Consider the following 19,083-nt stretch of genomic DNA (forward strand, 5'->3'; position numbering starts at 1 on the left):
TTTCGTAATCCTCGATTCTGGCGATATGTAATGAGACTTAGTAGCCGTCAACAATCAGTTATTACACATTTATCCATAAAGAAACGCAATATTTTCTCAAAATACTGTAATACTAGCAGTAATTGCTATATAAACACTAGCTCAAATTTCAAAACTAGGAACCAAATTGGCGGAAATTGATCAGGTGATCAATATTGCCCAATCAACGTAAGCTGAACAAATAACAATAGATGTCCCAACTCTTATGAATAGAGGGCTCTGACTAAAACTGTGTACAAAAACGTTCATAATTGCCTTTAAACTATGCGTGCGCATGCTAACAGCTGAGTTAATATCAATACCTGAGCCCGCGTCACATGACAAAATGACGGAAAATGAAAACAACACGAGAGAAGGCTTAAAGTGGTACTAAAACGAAAATTTTGCCTCCCGTTTTTTTTTCATAGATTAATAGTGTATGTAAAAAAATCTCATCTGGCGAAATTTTAGCGCAATGTATTTAATGCTGCTCGAGTTACGTAGCGATAAAACTTGTACTTTAAGAGCCGCCATTAAAATGCGCCATATTTGAATTTTCAAGGAAGGTGCTTGTGACGTCATAGTCTTAACTCGCGGCTGTTTACAATATAACACTATATACAAATAGAGATATAAAAGGTTGTATAACTCAATTTTTTAACATGCCTTCAACACGCTGTGTCGTGCAAGATTGCAGTAATACGTCTGATAGAAGTACAGGCATTTCATTACATAAAAGCCCAAAAGACGAGTCTTTAAGAAGAATTTGGGTTAAATTTGTTGAGGCGAAGCGCGCAAACTTTAATCCGAGTTCGCGCGAAATTCGATTTATGATTTGTTCGAATCACTTCTCGGATGATTGTTTTGTTATTGCAGATGATAAATTTTCACAAATTGAGAGAACCAATAATACATCCAGGCAAACTTTCAATATATAATATACATTTATACTAAGGTTTTAAAGGAAATACAAAATGAAGTGTCTGTATCATGCGATGACCTTTGGTCTTTAAACCTAACGAAGCTGCTTGAAGAACAAATTCGTTCAGGCAAACTTCGTTAAAGCCAGGGTGATCCAAAATGCATTTCCTTTCATCGATTTCGAACTGATACATTTTACCACGGCATTGCTCTATTTCCATGCAGCATCGGCACTCTTGAGGGTTGACAACAAGATCCAACGAACAATGGCCACATTCACACATTTAATATTGGCCAAATTGTATGTTTCCATAAAGTTATCATAGCTAACGGCAGACGATTCAGATCAAAGTAAAACACTAAGAATGACATCTTACCATGAAGAAACATCAACACGGGCATCAAAACGATCCTGCAGCATGTCTTCAACCCGCCGTTCTTCTGCGACTGCAGCTTCGTACTCAGCAATTTCATCGGGCGAAGCAAGCGGTTCAATATTATCGGCAAATGGCAAAATTTCCGAATTAGATTCGTCCGAATTTGCCGTCATGAATTCCGATGAAGAAACCAATGCATTTGTCTCGATCGAAGACTCAGAAAGCGAGCTAGATCTCGATGAATTTGACATTTTTTTGCTCTATTTATGTATTACTTTGTATACTTTCCAATGTGCGCTTCTTGCTGTGTTAAGACTATGACGTCACAGACCTTTGCTGATTGCAAATATTCAAAATGGCCGATTTTAATGGCGGACATGAAAATTAGACATTTCAAATGTTCATAACTCCCTCGTTATACTATTATTTTTGCTTAAATTTTACGAAAGCAATAATTGATATGTGTTTAAACTATTGAATGCTAAAATCGATGATTTTTTAACGTTCAGTTTTCGTCTTAGTACCACTTTAAGAAAACACACTGCGATTGAACGACACGGTTATTGAGTATTAATTCTACAAGGGATTTAAGTACAAGGATATTTTTCTGCTCTTACGAAAGTATCATAGCGTGCATTTATCTGAAAGAACTTCAAAAAGGAAATTAAAAGATTTAGGATTACTCCACCGTAAACCTGTAGACGATGTGACACAGGACAGAGCTAGAGAAATAATAAAGGGAGAATTGTCTGCAGGAACTGATAGATTAAATGGGTATCTCTCTATGTGGTATGTTTTGAGATTACGGCACCACCTAAATATTATAATATAAAAAAAACTTTCATTAAAAAACTTTTCACCATACAAATTTCGGACAACTATATACTATTGTCTTTTGATGTGAAATCACTGTTCACCAGTATTCCACTTAATCTGGCACTTACTTGTACAAAAACACTCATTACAAACACCACGGACGTACTGCCACTACCGACAGAAGACATTATGGAGCTACTGGAGCTCTGTCTCACCTCGACTTACTTCCAGTACAAAGGTACACACTACAACAATTACATGGAACAGCAATGGGCTCACCTGTTTCTGTTGTAGTTGCTGAAATTGTAATGCAATCTATAGAGGAACGGGCGCTCACGACTTACAAACATGCACTACCTTTTTGGTTTCGCTACGTAGATGACACAATCACACAGCACTACATGCAGACGAGATTGATGACTTTCACACTCACATCAACAAAAAGAACAGCCACATACAATTTACCAAAGATTTCGAAGAAAACGGAACTCTTCCTTTTCTCGATTGTTTGGTAAAACATGACAATCAAAAACTACGAACAACAGTTTATCGCAAGCCAACACGTACTGAACGACTACTAGACCAATAATCTTACAACCCTACATCACACAAAGCCACCACAATCAGAATATTAACAAGACGTGCACAAATCATTTGTGAGTCACCGGACGCTCTACACAACGAAAAACAACTATCTCAAACGTGTTTTTGACAAAAACAACTATAAGTCTGACTTTATCAAACGCAACACTTACAAACCCAACGAACCCAACGAAACGAACAACTCAGTGACAACAGCAACGATACCTTACATCAAAGGTACGTCTGAGACTATCTCACGTATCTTACGACCATACAACATATGTGTCACACATAAACCAATCACAACGTTACGACAAGTACTAACAAACATAAAGAGCAAGGAACAACTCAACGAAAGGTGCATTTTAAAAAATAAACTGCTCCGACTGCCACGCCTCCTATATCGGGGAAACTGGCAGGAACTTAAACATAAGACTTACTGAACACAAACGAGCTACTAAGAAACAAGACAAAACTAATCACATTGCTGAACATCACCGAATCACCGGCAATTACCGGCACCTTACAAACGACTTATTTACAATACAAACAAACGATCCTCTAAAAACATTACACTTCACACTAATTCACATTACAATACACAATGGACACCCACACATTACAACTAAAAACATGACACCTGAATCACACATCACAACTAAAAATATTTCACTTCACACTAATTCACAATGACAATACACATTTCCTGTACACACAATACAATGACGTAAGAACCAGATAACAAATACGGCTAAGCTGACGTTTACTCCTCATTTGACTCTGAAGATGTCTACCGCTAAGGTTGTCGAAACGTCAGTCAACAACAACAAAGACAGTCCTTCTCAGGACTATACCAACCTGGACGATCAACTTTTACAAACATGTACCGTACTCCCGGGTTCAAACCATTTACTTTAAATATTTCTCGTCACCTTGTCGCATAAATAATGCGAGAGATTGATCCTGTCGGTGTTGAATTACGAAAAAAGCGTCGTTTGCATAGGCGTACTAATGTTTGCCCTGGACCAATGTTTGCATGGCATGCTGATGTTTATGATAAACTGAAGCCGTATGGCTTTTCTATTCATGGTTGCGTTGATGGCTATAGTCGACGAATATTGTGGCTACAAGTACAACGATCAAACAAAAATCCCCATGTAGTTGTCATAGTTTTTCTGACCATGTTATAGCAACGGGAGGGTGCCCTATACGCCTTTTGATGGATCATTGAACCGAAAATGGGGTGATGGCTGCGTTGCAATGTTACCTGCGTGCGAATCATCATGATGATTTTTCGGGATCTAAAGCTCACACTTTTTTTTCAAGTCCTAGAAACCAAAACATTGAAAGTTTTTAGTCATCGCTCCGAAAACTTCGTTCTAGTTAGTGGATTGATTTTTTTGCAGGCCAAGTGCAGTCAGGAATACTAGAAGTGAAGTGCACAAAGAAGCTTTGTGGTTTTGTTTTGCTGACTTAATTCAAGAGGATCTTGATAATACAAGACAGTACTGAAACTCTCATAGAACAAGAAAATCGCATGAAAATACAGTACCTGGTGTGCCAGATATCCTCTACTTCCTTCCTGAACTAGCAGGGGAAGAATGGCAAGATTGCCTTGTCAGAAAGCCACTCAATAAATTGTATGAAGTGGAGGTAGAAGTATTTTCTGATGAAGCAACGTATGGAATTTCGGAAGAATACTTCCATTATGTAATGGAAAATAATGCATTAACACATCCAACAACAATAGTTGAAGGTGGTGACCTCTTTCTAACACTAGTACGTTTTGCTATTGTGGAGCAAGAAGCAAATTAGTTCCAGTAGGTTGTGTGTAGCCCGATCAAAAAGTTAAAAGCTTAAGTTTCATGGATTTTATTAGCTAAAATTTTAATTTGTTTCACCTCACATAATTTGATTAAGCACGTAAAGTTACTGCCCAGTGTATTCAATTTCAGTATAAGTCTTTAGTATAAACAATGTATTTTATTTTAGTTTAATAAATTTAGTCTATCTCAAACAAAACTAAACAAACACTTACTACATACAGCTATATAAGAGCAATATCAATTATCCATGTCAAGTCAACATCAAGTCATTTATATAAGAGATGTTTATTTAACGTTGACCAAAGCCATAATCGTCAAAGACATCTTGCAAACTGTTAAATGCAAATTTATCTGTGTTGTATTTTGTCTACCATTCATTTACAGGAATAGTGATAGTCAATGCACACGTATTGCCATTTATTCTCTTTTGCCCATCAATGCAATCATGATCAGACTTAAGAAAGACTTTAAACTTAGGGTAACGTGAGCCACTACCAAACTGCAATACATCATTGAGTGATAGTGTTTGAAAAGTCGACGAATCATTAATTGCAATTTCCTCATCAGGGTGATTCCAATCAGGGCATTCTTGCACATTTAATGATAATTTACCAGTTTTTGCTTTTTTTAAAAATTGTTGCCAGTGATAAACTATTTCAGTTTCTCTTGAATGGTTATCTGAGCCAACAGGTGAGAAACAGGGTTTAAAACATTCCTTTACATCACCTGACTTCTACATTGCAATGAACTAACTCTGCTAAACCTTCCTTTTGAAATTTGCATAGTTTATCCATAACACCGAACTCACTAAGGCCTTTCCGGAAACTGAAAATTTCTTCAGCAACACTACTTATTACAATGTGCTTTGCACAAAACTTTATCAAGGAATCCCTATCACTTAAAGTTACTACAGGTTTTGAATAACACATTTCAAAGCGCTCAACAAAATCAGTCAGATTAAAATAAACATTTTCCTCACTTTGGCATTTTTGAATCTCCAACGATTTATTTTTTAACTCTGATTCATCGGATATTTCATTCAAAGTAACCTCATGGGAAGCACCAAAAATATAAGCTGCAAGTGAGGGACAGAAAAAATGTTGTCCTGGGCAACCATTTAATTAGGCAATTGCACTGAGTTTTCCAAAGATTTCGAGCCTATACGGAACTTATACGAAACTCATCTTTTGCGCCAGAAGCTTGCTTGTCATCAATTCGTCTCTTTTTTTCGAAGGCTTGAAATCTTCTTGTCTTCTTGCTTTTCTTATCCGATGAAATTCTTTAAAGCTCATGGTATTTTGAGATTCCGAAGCCTCATTTGACGGACGAGCACCTACACCAGCGTCGGAAGAAGGACTCGAGGATTGAGTTTTTTATTGTAAATTAACCGATGTATTTTGCAGACATTTTGAGATTTCTTCTCTTGCGTCATTTCTGATTTCATCCTTAAATTTTTGAGACATTTCACTACGAATGAAACAGCGATATGAACAGAAATTCTTATGAATTTATTTACTTAACTTCCGTAGTTTCACCATAAATTGTATGGTTTCACTTTAGTAAATTTGTTATTCTGACATAAATAACTATGATTTTTTCGCCTTAGTCTCCTAACCAAACACGCGCGCACGCATAGTTTAAAGGCAATTATGAACGATATTGTGATCAGTTTTGGTGAGAGCGACTAAGCTTTTTTAATAAAAGTGTCTCATTTTCTAATAGAGTGATGTCCCTTCAGGGCCACCGTATATGCTACACTAAGGTAGGAAGTATTAACTCATCACAATATAAATGAAAGTCTTTTAAACAAAATCTCAAATTTTACATTGTTGCTCTATTCGATGGATTCAAAGGAGTTTGTTGTCAATGAACAATAATTGAAAATGGGATTTATTTTGACTTTATATTCATAGATTATTTTGCAGTATGAATTCATACCCGCTGCATATGTATGAATATATTTTAAAAAATTGATATCATTTGGAGATGTGACGTTGAATTACTCAAACAACCAAAACATAGTCATTTATTGTTAATCTCATAAGTTGACTAATATCAAGCTACCATAGCAAATTTATTTTGTGATTAGTAAAACCAAACTATTGAAGCATCAAACAAAACATTAACATATCAAGAAAATTCTTTATTAGAATACTCTACATGGTAATGGCATATGCAACTAAATACTAACAGTTTCAATAAGCTGATGGCAGTTGTCAAAAATAAAAGATAATTTGTGCAATTGTAAAGCAAAGGTAGTTAACGGATTGATACATTATCTTTGTGAGTAATCCCATATGTTTTTGCCCTAAAATTCATTAGAAATGCTACTATTATAATTTTAAAATTTAATTTTATATCTGTTCAATACCCTAATGGAGCATTCTTTTTAAAAGTTTAATTAGTAGAAAACTGTTAATTTCTGGTGAAAAATACAATAGCTGTCTTTCTAACTGTGTTCCACTTCCCTTTCTTATTAATGTGACTGTCAATGAAATTTGAATATAATATGTCAGTTTCTCTGTTAGTCTTCTTGCTTAGATGACAAATCAAATAAAGCTTTTCCAGACAATAAGCCAATTAAGTTTTACTAAAAACACCTAGTTTACAAAAATATGTACAGTAGGTTGGTGTTTAGTAAAATGTTGAGGTGTATTTACTCTAAATGCAAATTTTTGGAATAATAGATTTACGTTACTGTTTGCTGATCATTAAAAGTGAAAGAAAATTTTTTGTAAGACAAAATTTTCTGCAGGTGTTTAGTATAGCTGGATCCCCCCCTGGAAGCAACTACATCTTAACTATATTACTGTGGAGAAATTATCACCATCTTCCATATATTAAACAAAATCTTTCAACATACCTGTCAACTCAATGAAACTTTGTCGAACGCAATTAAAATTCGCTCGTAAAGTGTCTTCATCAGTCTTCATTTGACGGCCGCCATACTTTCTCCATTTACAAAAGTATCATAAATCTTACTTTGCTTACGTGACATACAGAAGACAGGGGGAGCCACTGACTGACTCTTAAGCTAAGGTTTCGTTCAACGGCTCAGATATTTTATACTCAATGGGAAATTGGGGCACTTTCCCTAGGTTACGCTAAGACTTTCTGCTGAAGTGCTAGAAATTGTATCAATCGATTTTAAAATTTACAAATTAGAATACAGCAAATTCTTTTTGAATGATATTGGACAATTAGCCATTTATTCACTGAAAGGTGCCAATATATAGTTTGACAATTGAGAAATATCAACACAGTTAGTGTCAAAAAATCATAAAATAGCATCACAAGTTGCTATTACGAACAGAGAAACACTTCAAAAAAAGATTGCCTAATTTCATTGTGCCGTGTTACAATGGACACCGTAACCTTTATTTAATGTTGTAATCAATTGTTATGTAAACATAGTGTAACTGTAACTTGTGTCGAAAGTATAAGAAACAGATAAAATTAAAGAGAAATTAAAGAGTAAATAGACAATAAAAGAGTTCAACATTGTCTTTAAAAATAAGGCCAAACAAGGTTTTCCAAGCTGCTGTTTGGTTACCCCCAAAATAGTGATCCAATCATAGAAAAGATTTAGAAGAAGCATTCATATTTGATGAATTCTAGTTAGGTGACTTAGATAATAGCTGTCCATGAACATAATTAAGCAAAGGCTGAACTGCATCAGAAAAAATAAATGCCAAACCAAATACCATTCAAAAAAACAAAAATGATAATGAGTATAAAAAGAGTTAAGATCAAGTACCCAGAAATATCTGCAATGCAAATGTTAGTGACAGAAGGCTTCTCAAAAACAGTACACAAGATTGTATTTTCAGTGATCCACCAGCTCGACCTTCATATATCTCGATACTCTATTCAACGTTATTCAGTAATTGTTTAATATTACCTGCAACATAAATAGTTCAAAATGTCATAAAAAAACCTAGACACATGTACGCAATCGCGTACGTATTCTTAGCTCGTGCAAGCAATTTTTTCCCGTAAAATTAAAAAAATAATGCGTGTGAAAGTTCGTTCTGTATTAAAAATAAAAAGCTTACCAAACTCTTTTACAAAGTTATTCATGATTGGGTTGCAGTTGATGACAGATCGTACATGCAATCGATGCAAACTAATAGTAGACTGTGGAGTCTACTAAACTTCCGTGTCGGTCTGTGATATGACACTTGAATTAACCTATGACCACAGAATAGATATATACAGAAGCGCCACTCAGCGAAAAATCTGTCCCCTTCTTGTACCCAGCTCTTAAGTGCGCATCTTTTGCGTCCGCCATTACTCCAGCCAGATAAACTGGCCAGAATGTATATAGATTAATATTATGAAGAGTTGTTTTTCGAAAATTTGACGAATTTAAATTCACTTATGGACAAAATTTTTAATGCCATCGGATAGGATACCAAGCATATGAGGTGAGAAACAGTTTTGTTGTAAAATACGTTCGTCAAATATATTTTTACGGGTTTTATAGTTTCTTGCCTTGAACTGTATGTGAGATCCATGTTTAGAACGTCTCTTATATTGAACGGCAGTGGCCCTAAGAATTTATAATTTAGGACAAAAGTAATAAATACATTTAGTGTGATTCCATTTCTGTATTTTCTAGTAAAGAGTTTCCTATTAGAATGGTCAACGGATTTGATAGAAGCGATAAAACGACCTACTGTGCGTAAAGAACGTTCTTCAGATGAAGACGTTATTAGTATAAAATTTGGACTAAACTAATTTATATTTGATTCTTGAATCGGGGCTTTTTATTTGCAATGTAGCTTGTCTGCATAATTGTAATTGAAAGTTTTTATTTGTAATTGTATATTGAGTTCCTGTGGCTATCATGTCTGTCAAATTTATATTAACTTACAAATAAAGATGTTTTTTGTTGTCTTATTTTTAATAAACAATATATGAAATTACAATTTTTTAAAGAATGAAGTTATTGATAAATTGTTACAATTAAATTAACAACTTTACCATTATGTCAAACATATTGTCAAGCTCCTACAGCTTACCTCTTTGGTTAAACTTCACTTGTGAGTTGTGACCAACAATTATATGTGAAAAATGATTAGAATTATGTTTGATTCACCGCATTGATCAACCAGCAGAGAAAAATTATTGCAACAAAGGGCTCGAAAATTTAATTTTTGCTAAAATCCATAAACTTCATTCAGTAAATTAAAATTTTTATTGTAAGTAATCATGTCACAAACAGAACTTATTCTGACAAAAACCAGTTATAGTTACTCTTAATGCAATCGTAATACTTTACACAGTAAAATGTTTACCAAAAGGTGAAACACAGATACACCAGAAAACTTTTTTAAAACATTTGACAGGGGGGAACTGTTCCAAGCCAACACAAATCCAATTCAGAAAAGCATTCAGGAAGCTTTTTTATGTTCACTTCTCAAATCATCAATAAGCATCCATGTCAAATATATAAATAATCTCCTGATTGAATTTAAAAAGGCAGAAATAAAGTTAAGTCATGTGGACCATATGACAGTATATGTTTTATAAATTGCTATTCAAGCACTTTATTGGTGGAGGCCAACATGCTGCTGCTTATGTTCCAACTTGCTCAAAAAGTCATTCAAGCTTCACAAGTCACAACTGTGATGAATACAAAATATTTTGGCATCAGATGACTTTCATAGTGGCCATGCAGCATCGCTTCTGATAGTTTAAAACACCTGGGTAGACAATTTTGGTGATTCGAATGTCCTGCCAAACGTTGTTTGCAATATATAAACTAACTGGAGGATAATTTGATTTGTCACTTGTTTCAGCCACGACCGAGATTTCAAATGTTAGAACAAATGTCTTCAAGATTCTCTGCAGAATTCTTATATGATAAAATTAAAACTGACGACAAACCATATACCGAGTACGCATCTCGTCAGATACATATCTACTTTGTAAATATTCCGAATAAACCCTCATTTATCAAAACGGACGTCGAATTAATGATAAATTGTTGAGAGCTTGATGTGTTAACTGTATCCACACAAAAAAATATTAAAAATGGCCAATCTATAGAAATATTTGGGTTTATTTGCCAAAACCAGTCAGTAGAACTTTATATTATATTGTGATCTGGCTGGAAACATGGCCGCCGTCAAAAGTTGCCCGGATGCTGGGGACACGAGCATCAAAGGTTCCGACATCGAGTGGCGCTTCTGTATATATCTATTCTTTGCTATGACATTCACAAGTGTAAGTGTAATCTTTCACGCATTTTATTGAGACATTGAACATCGGCAGCGCTGCATAGAGAAATACTTCATTTCGAATATGGCTTTACTAACGGTGTTTAGCAGTTTGTTAATGCAAATTCCTTTACTAATGTGCTGTCTTTTTCTGACCTGGAAGATCCTGAAGTACCTAACTTTAAAAGAACCTGAGATTCGAAACGGTAAAAGCAGACGGCTTGATTTTCTAGAAAATGTGAGTGAACAGTTATCATATTCATTAAATGGTGTTGGAAATATTGCTTGCGTTATATCTCTTAAGTCGAGGGAAAGCCTTCCCGTTCAACATATTCATGATACTTTAGTTGTGTTAGTTAAACGTCAGCCAATGCTACGAGCTGTAATATATACCAAGGCTGACGGCCAACAGTACTTTGACGTCAAAAGCATTGAGGAAACTGTTCCGCTATTTGACATCTCGAAATCTGATGCTAAGATTTCTGAATGGCAAGAATTAATATACAAGCATACTTCAAATGTTCATAAATTTATCTTGCCATTGAAAGCTGTCGTACTTCAGGAAGAATTTGATGCAACATCACAAGAGTATTCAAACATGATATTGTTCTCTCTAAAACATGCGTGTTTGGATGGTGTATCTGCTGTTAAGTTTGTTGAACAGTTTATGAACTGCATGAATGAGATATCGAGTCGTGTCACCAATGCCGACATGCACACGATAAGTTTTCCGTTACTGCCCAGTGGTCACGATCTTGTCACCCAAAAAAAAATTGGTCATTCTATATTTCGATCAATGGTTACTATTTTCGGACTTCGACCGGTATTAGATTTTTTGTTGGGAAAAATGATTTCTTACGTACTCAAAAAGAAGGCTATCAATCCATATTACTTACGATACCCACATCTTCAGTCTGCAGAAATACGCCCAGAATCACAACCATGTCTAAATTTAAAAGCATTTTCTATGGAGGAAACGAAGTCGATTGTTGATGCCTGCAGAGCTAATGGCTGTACGGTTACTGGAGCAATAACAGCTGTTGTACATCTGGCGTTCTACAACTTGATTGGTGAAAAAGATGAAGAGAAAACGAAGTTGGAAACCTTTTATCCGTTAAATAATCGATCGTACGGTGATCCAAAGGCACCAGAAGAGTATCTTGGCTATTTTGTCTATTTTCTCTCCAAATACATGAAGTATCCCCGTTGCTCACAAGGAGACTTTTGGATGATGGCTAAAGAAAGCACGGTTCAATTAAAACAGACTGTGAGTAAGAAAGCATTTATGACAGAAATGTCGTTGATGAGTGTTCTTGATCCAAAACTGCTATCCATAACCAATGTCATTTCAAGTTATGGTGTCTTTAATTCTTACAATTCACAGGCATCTCAAATGACCTACAGCTTAGAAAATTGTTACGTACTGCCCATTGTCCGTGGAAATAACACCATGTTCACACACTTTGTGTACACCATTAATGATAAACTGACTTGGATGATAATATCAGACATACACATTCCAAGTGCCCATGCTGGACAATTCAGTAATTACAGTTTTAACATATTACTCAATAACTGCTCTGTTGTAGAAAAAAGTATGTAGAATCATGTTTCGATTTTGTCAAGTAGAACGTATACACGTGTTTAACAACAGGGGTGTTTACGGGTGAGGGGGAGAGGTGAATGGACACAATTCACTGGAATTTTTAATTCAATCAAAAAAATATTTGATAATATAAAAACTAAACAATAAAAAATGAAGTACTACCGATTCGTCAGCTTAAACAGGAAGTCAGGATGAGACTATAATTGGATTGTTTTCTACAAACTTTGCTTCTTCTGGATAGTAAAATTCACCCTTGCTATGAAAACTTTCATCTGAATACGCTTTGCCTACTCGTTCATCAATCTACATTGCTTTTGAATCAATTTTAAAAATTTACATTTCACTTCGTAAACAAATTCATTGCGAAAAAATGTTGTTTCTGCCCACGGGCAGATATCGTAAAATGCTGCCCGCTCAGGCAGCCAATCAAATTGCTGGAAATCAAAAAACTATCGCCTTGGACAGCTAAATAAAAAAGAAATCAGTATATTTCCATTGTTTTGGGCATAAGCTATTCCATGTCTAGTAGAAAAGTGTCAGGAACGTGCCTTCTGTGAATGACGTATTTAATATTATTGGTTCCGTCTATCGTTATGGTGGTGGTTTTCAACACCTTGCCTGCCATCCCATCTATGCTTAAAGATATGTCTGATGAGGATGAATCAGCTGCGCAGGGACTGCTTGTACGTATGTAAAAACTCAAGTTGATTGCTTCTTTTATTGTCTTGAAAAAGTGCTATTAGTAAAACGATTTTAGAATATCTTAAACAGAAAAACATGGATTTATTTTCAGCAGTGTCAGGTGTACAATCCCTGAAAGAATCTTTGTGTTAGCTTCGAAACGAAGAAAACATCGATAAGTTTTTATAGGAAGCAAGGAAATGTTGCACAGACCAATTATTTGATGTTGAAGATTTCAAACAAGGGGATCAGCAAAATCCAAAGAGACGAAAGCGTCGGCACACCGTACCTTTTTATCAACAATGGTATATTCTTTTTAGATCAAGACGCCTAAGGAATCCAAAAAGAAATGCCTGGTAATGGCCTCCCAAGAGATCTCTTCAAGGGCTTTTTTTTCCCCATTTTTGGACTGGATGCAAAGCGAGCGAGAGAGAAAATTTTCTTCTAAAGCGTGTGAAATATTGTCGCCGGCCAGCGTTTTTCATCACAAATATTTTACGGAAGAAATGTCGCACCAAGCTCAAAGGTTGCCTCAATTCTACGGAATTGATCCAGATATTGTTGTAAATCAGTTTATATTGTTTTCTAAGTTTTGTGAAAAGGTCTGGAAAGAGAAGTACAAAGAATTTCTTAAAATGAAAGAGATAGCAAACAATAAACCCTTGATGAAATCTCCCAATACTTGGCTTTGCTTGCCAACTCTTGTAAAAGTTTCTGGAGAATATTCAATAAGTAACTTGTATCCTAAAGTCTATGGCGTTATAAAAATTGTTGCTACTCATCCTGACATTGTTGCTTCCTGTGAACAGGCACACAGCAAAGTTGTAATTATAAACAGCCACCTTCGAGCGTCCATGTCTGAAGAACGTCTTCAACATATGGTTTACATTAGCAGAGAACGACACACTGCAAAAAAAATTGAGTGATAGCCTCGTTCAAACATTTAAATTGGCTGACAATAGAAAGTTGCCATTGTAAAGGCTGTTCATATTATTGTAAATATCAAAAATCACTGATGCACGGCTTTTAAATTCTTACTAAACTTGCTTTAAATTTTGAAAAATATCAAATACCAATCTATTCTTAACATGTGCAAACTGCCAATTACCTCATGGCCAACATATTGAATAATTTTAACAAAGGATTTTTAACATTTATAATGCAAATATTATCTAACACAGGGGTCTCCAAACTTTACAGCCAGAGGGCCACATGAACATTTATTCAGCATGTTGAGGTCCGACGAACCGTATACCTCTGGTGAAAGAGCGAATATTTTAATAAAACTCTTGCTAGTTGGCTTGCGTCATAACGTGAACTTTCTGCACAAAGTTTATTTTGTTTAATAATATTATTATTTTTTTCTTAATTGTCTCTGCGGGTCGGATTGAGAGGCCTAACGGGCCACATCTGGCCGTAGTTTGGAGACCCCTGATCTAACATGTAAAGCATGCCTACGACCCCCTCTAAGAGAAATCGTTCGAAAAACCAGGCAACGCCACTGCTTGTCACATGTACCATGCAGAATGAATTTAGCATGAATATACTACGGAACAGAAGAAGTTCCATTTAAGATACCAAATTGACTTCAGTAAAGCTCTAACTATTTTAAAAGTCGTCCTTATTAATTTAAGCAAAACGCAAAACGACGGCGTACGTGCACAAAAATCTTCTTGCAACACACAACACGCACGCCAACATACCTGGTGAGGATTGCAGTCAAAGAATAGATATCTTAACAGAAGGTCCACTTGTGTCGGAGCCTTTGATATTTGTGTCCTCACTTTTCTAAAGCAAATTCTAAGCAGACACGTCTCCCAGCAAGATACTTCCACTAGATTGCAATAGAAAATATAAATGTTTTTAAAAAAACATTTAATAAAAACGACAATTTTTTAAAAGCAAACATGTTCCGACATTAACACAATGCCATCTTCAGTGCGAATGATAGTAATACGCAGTGGCGTAGCCAGAAAAAATAGTAACTCCCGCCCGCCCATGTCACGCCTCCGGTGCGACCCCCACTAGGGGCGTCGAGGAGCATGCTCCCTTGTAAAATTTTGAAATCCAGAGCCTTGGAAACAGCATTTCTTGTGATTTCGAGGGCGAATTATTTGTGAATAGATATTTTATACAAAGAGCTAAGCCGACCTTGACTCATTCTATTACTCAAATAGCTTTTTACCCTTTTGAAGCAAGAAAACAACCTCTCTACTGAAGCACTTGCCACTGTCAAGACAACATTCAATTTTAACAAATTTACCGCTTGACGTAAACTCGACTGGAGATTAAATTTGTAGATGTATTTCAGCACCTCATTACTTCACTCTTTGTGAAAGTCCTTGTAGTTGTAAATGAAGGAAAGTTGACTCTCCAATGTTTGGATGTAAAAAAGAGGACTATACTTATCTTTGAGAAGATTGATCTTCTCCTGTGGAACTATGCCCTTCCATGTAGTAAATAGTTTAGGATTGGCAAGTTCTAAAAACTCGAACTGATTAATATCTTGAAATCGTTCACTTAACATGCCTTTAATGCAATTAATAATCTCAAAATAAAGCTGTTTGTAGTTGTATCTACTATCTGCTCTGGTTGCTCTTTGGCCTACTTTTTCTAGTGCAGTTTGGTAAAACTCAGTGAAAACTTGATCTGTGCGAAGTGATACAATAAGCTGCTTGAAATTGTCAATCTTGCTTATGTCATAATTAAAATGGGTTTCCCTATTTTGAAGAACGGAATACAAAATTGTGGACTAAATCCTCTAAAATCCTGTAAAAAGCACACATTAGAAAACAGAAAGAGAAAGCTATCAAGATAATGCAGTAAGCCACCTATTTTACTTAATGACTCTACATCCCACCCTGCTGATTGTTCAAGTACCCTCTCAAAAATATCTAAAAGTTTTTCATAATTTTTGTGCAATACATTGATTAATCTAGAGCAATAATACTATCTTGTTTCACCAGGGGCAGGAAACTCAAGGCTGTTAGATGTGAGAAAAGCTTTTCTTTTTGGGGCATTGCTTGTAAATGTGCTGAATGTACCTATATTAATGAAAAAGATTTTAACAGGAGAAATTGATGAGGCTGACTGGCATAGGACCAGGTTCAATCTATAAGCTGCACAATGAACAAAATGGGCGAAAAGATACTCTTGTCGAACCGATGCTTGAACACCATTGCTATGGCCCGACATGACAGAAGCACCATCATATGTTTGCAAAACCCGTTTTTCTTTTATATCAGAATACTAACCAAGTTTATCTTTGACAACTTGTGATATTGCTGTGGCATTTCTGTTCATACTTACATCCACAAATCATAATTTTACTTGCTTTGTCAAACCGAGCAATAACACTTAGCTGGTGGACACATCAGATGATTCATTAAGCTGAATATTCACAAATGTGCAATCATTTATTTCCTTTCTGAATATATCTTCAATCATCGAATCAAGACAGCTGATGAAATAATTTTGAATTTCTGGGGAGACTCCAGTAAATCTTCTGTCACCAACTATATCAGATTTTGCTAGTCTACTGTGCAGTCGACGCTCAAATACAGAAACAAACTTAGCAAATTATTTGAGCAACTCTCTATAATTACCTTTGTTCAAGCTACCTTCGGACTCATCGTGACCTCTAAATGGCAACTCTTGCTTTAAAAAATACAGCACTGCCTCAGTAATAGTTTTTGACATTTCTCGATTTTGTCCTACCTCCTCATTGTGACGCTGAATCTCATTTCTTCTCGCGAGAGACATAAGACAATCAATTCTTTCATTAGCTCCATACATTTTCCATGTCTTAAAAGCAGTCAAATGCGATTTAGATTTTTCATGCTTCTTAGCATCAGACATAATACTTCGCATATCGTTGTAGCCATTCTTAGTCCATGACGGCGAAGTTTGCGGGAAAACATTAGACATGGCCAACAAAACACTTTCTGCAAGGTTGTACTGCCACACAGCCAGTCCTTCGCCTCATGCCAATCTCTCTGAAATGCTAATCCCTTATTTTGAATTCTTAAATCAGGAGCAGGCCGTTCATGAACGATAACATTCTGTTCGACCGAAGATCGAGCAGAGAACGGTTTAGCTAATAAGCTATTTACTAAATCAACATCGGTTAAGCAAATCGCAGTCGTATACATGACAAATCTTGAGATTTTGCGGTATTACGATTACGAGCCACCGAATTAAAGCGTAAAAAGGAACGAATAAAACATAATATTACAAATTGTTTGTGAACTAATGTATATCTCATCTCCAAATATAATATTTACTATTTTTTGGGAAATTTTTACTCCCGCCGGGCGGTAGTAGCGGGACCGCGAGCTACGCCACTGGAGATATGGAATATAATACAGTATAAGAAGATATGAATAAAGTATTTACATTGAATTGGAGTGTGATCTATTTAAAGGAAGTTTAAAACAAAAATATATATAAATATTCTCTTTGAGTTGGTGAGAGGATAAGTGACAAAAGTGATAAGTGATAAGATGATAAGTAATAAGTGAAAGTGATAAGTGATAAAGAGGATAAGTGACAAATGTGATAAGTGATAACTGATAAAAAACGTTGCTCTGCCGTTTACTCACAAGGAAACCGTCACAAACGTAGGCTCCGTCCACACGTATACGGATATTTTTGAAAACGGAGGTTTTTTCCTCCGTTTTGGCCTTACGTCCACACGTAAACGGCGTTTTCGGTGACCATAAACGGAGGTTTTCGAATACGCTCTCCAGAGTAAAGACTTTCGAAAACGCTGGTTTTGTGTTTACGTGTGGACGGGCGAAAACGGAGGTTTTTTATTAATGAATGGTCTAGGTTTTACCATCAAGCCTCCTAAAGTGAATAAGAGACCATTGGATGCGTTCAAAGGTGGCAAATATGTCGGTTTGAAAGAATAACTATACGACCAGGAAGATTAACCCTGTTGAAGAACGAACTAGCACACATGGGACAAAGTTACATACCATCATACCAACCAACTCCATCCGATCTGAAGAAATACCACATATTTAGAAAGCTACGCATCAATGATTACATAATAGCACTTAAACTAGATAAAGGTAACGGAATAGTAAAAATGAGTAAACTTGCCTCCAAAACGCTTGCCTCTCAATCATTAATGATACCACAAAATTTAAACCTTTAAGTAATGATGTCACCTTACTAAAAGAAGGGAAACTACAGAGATTCCTACGTAAACTTAAATAACAAGGTTCTTTAGACAACATAACGTATTCTAGACTTTTTCCCCCTTGTTCACAACTTTTTAGATTTTATGGTCTACCAAAATTACACAAACTTAGCGACGACACACACACCCCGCCATTACACCCCATTATTTCATTAACTAAAACCTACATTTACGATCTTGCAGAATATCTTTGCACACGTCTTGCTCCACTTCTTCCAAATGACTACACAACTAAGGATTCCTTCTCATTTGTTGGGGAGCTCAATGGTCTATACAACAATAACAAATTCCTCGTTTCATTCGATGTGCAGAATTTATTCACTAACATTCCCCTATTAGAAACTATAGATATCGCTGCTAATCTCATTCACACCAATGACCATAAATTTCCCATTAAGAAAACAGATCTCACTAAACTATTTCTCTTCGCTACAGCAGAAACGCACGTTTTATTTGATGGCTCATATTACGATCAGACAGATGGCGTTGCTATGGGTAGTCCTTTTTCACCGGTTTTATCCAATCTATTTATGTGTCATCATGAACGCACTTGGTCGTCAAAGTATCACGGTTCAAGTGTTCTATTTTACCGTAGATATGTCGATGATATTTTTTGCATGTTTCACACAAAAAGTACGCCGTCTTATATTTCAACTATTTAAACCTTCAACATCCTAATTTCAAATTTACTTCAGAATACGAATCTAACCACCAAATTTCATTTCTTGACATTTTGATCACCAAATTCCCAAACAATTGTCAAACTTCAGTTTATCACAAGAAAGCATACACTGGCTTACTTACTAACTTCCTTAGCCTTTCTCCG

The 19,083-nt window shown here is 35.7% G+C and overlaps 1 long non-coding RNA gene across 1 annotated transcript; it reads left to right on the plus strand.

The window, feature by feature from the left end:
• Window positions 1–8,798: 8,798 nt before the first annotated feature.
• LOC124452968 lies at window positions 8,799–9,471 on the plus strand. The gene is made up of 2 exons (XR_006950920.1): window positions 8,799–8,967; window positions 9,162–9,471. It is a non-coding gene; the product is annotated as an uncharacterized LOC124452968 (long non-coding RNA).
• The last annotated feature ends 9,612 nt before the right edge of the window (window positions 9,472–19,083 follow it).

The sequence above is a fragment of the Xenia sp. Carnegie-2017 genome, unplaced genomic scaffold (assembly GCF_021976095.1).
Source record: "Xenia sp. Carnegie-2017 unplaced genomic scaffold, XeniaSp_v1 HiC_scaffold_25, whole genome shotgun sequence".
Lineage (NCBI taxonomy): Eukaryota > Metazoa > Cnidaria > Anthozoa > Malacalcyonacea > Xeniidae > Xenia > Xenia sp. Carnegie-2017.